Genomic DNA, 1,263 nt, shown 5'->3' on the forward strand with positions numbered 1-1,263 from the left:
GCAGGGGTTCAGGAGGCAGCTGCCCGACCCCTGGGACCCTGGCATGGGTCCTCCCCTGTCCTCAGCTCCCAGAAACTTGCCCGCACTGACCCCAGCCCTGACCCTGTAGGAGAGGAACAAGGGAGAGGACTGGTCCTGCCCCAGCACAGACCCCGGCCCATCTCCCACCTTCACCTGAGGGGATCTGGGGTGGGCAGGGTCCCCTGCGTGGTCAGAGCGGGGAGAGCTCTGGGAGGTGGGACATGGGCTCATGCTGCGTCACTCTCAGGGCTGCCACAGGGCCACCTGTGGTCCTCCTGGGCCAGGGAGGCCAGGTCTAGCCCCGCACCATCATCAGCATCAATATGGTCATGGGAGGCAGCAGGGCCACCGTCCTGCCTTGCAGGGGAGGGATGGTGCCAGGGCAAGGGGCAGCTTCTCCACAGGCCTCCTTCAACCTCGGGAAGGGAGCAGGGAGGCCACCAAGGACCGGAGCCAAAGCTGACCTGCACGGAGCCCTGCAGCACCTCCTCTCCTTCCGCCCGAGCGAACCCTGACGGGTGCTGCTGACTGCAGAGGGGCTGCAGAGCTGCACGGCTGAACGCTGCCTCTTAAAAGCATCTCTGAGCCTTTGTCTGGACAAGCCCTCAAATACCCACGGCAGAGGCATTAGGGTCCTGCTTTTTTGTTGATGTTGCTTCATCCTGAACATCTGAAAGGCTTCCCTCCCTCCAGCGAAAACACGTCTCCCCCATCTATTTGTTTTTCACAGCAGAAACGCAGATCTTATCGGGAGGGAGAGACGGCGCGGAGGGCGGGGAGGAGCGGCCGGGAGGAGAGCGGCGAGGAAGGGGTGTCGTCAGCCTCCCCCATGCTTTGCTGGCACAAGTTTGACTCCAGTGATTAATGACTGCTCGAGAGAAAGGAAACCTTTGCTAAGGAGCCAACATCTTCCCCTCCCAGAGACAGCCCGAGCTTCTGACACAGACGCTCTGGGCTTTGCCAGCCACGGCAGACAAGTTCAGATCTGAAACTCACGTTGTCTCTGAGGGGGAAAAAGAGAAACGGGACCCACCCCCTCACCTCGGCCACCTCGCCCACCACTGCCCCTGGGCTGCCACCGGCAGACGGGGTCCTGGGACCCGCCTGCTCTCATCTGACAGAGTCTGGGCTCTCCTCACCATGGCAATGGGACCCCCTGAGCCCACGGGGGACCTCTCCCCCTCTGCCAGCCCTTCTACAGAAGGCCAAGGAGAGGGGATGGGACTGGCCGTGTGGAGTGGG

General features: G+C 62.5%; 1 protein-coding gene across 1 annotated transcript in view; it reads right to left on the reverse strand.

Moving 5' to 3' along the window:
- B4GALNT4 (beta-1,4-N-acetyl-galactosaminyl transferase 4) overlaps window positions 1-1,263 on the reverse strand; it is a gene marked incomplete at both ends in the record, with an annotated part of 15,623 nt that overhangs the window by 7,825 nt on the left and 6,535 nt on the right. The window lies entirely within an intron of this gene.

This window comes from Buceros rhinoceros, unplaced genomic scaffold (genome assembly GCF_000710305.1).
Source record: "Buceros rhinoceros silvestris isolate BGI_N320 unplaced genomic scaffold, ASM71030v1 scaffold27410, whole genome shotgun sequence".
In the NCBI taxonomy this organism is placed as follows: domain Eukaryota; kingdom Metazoa; phylum Chordata; class Aves; order Bucerotiformes; family Bucerotidae; genus Buceros; species Buceros rhinoceros.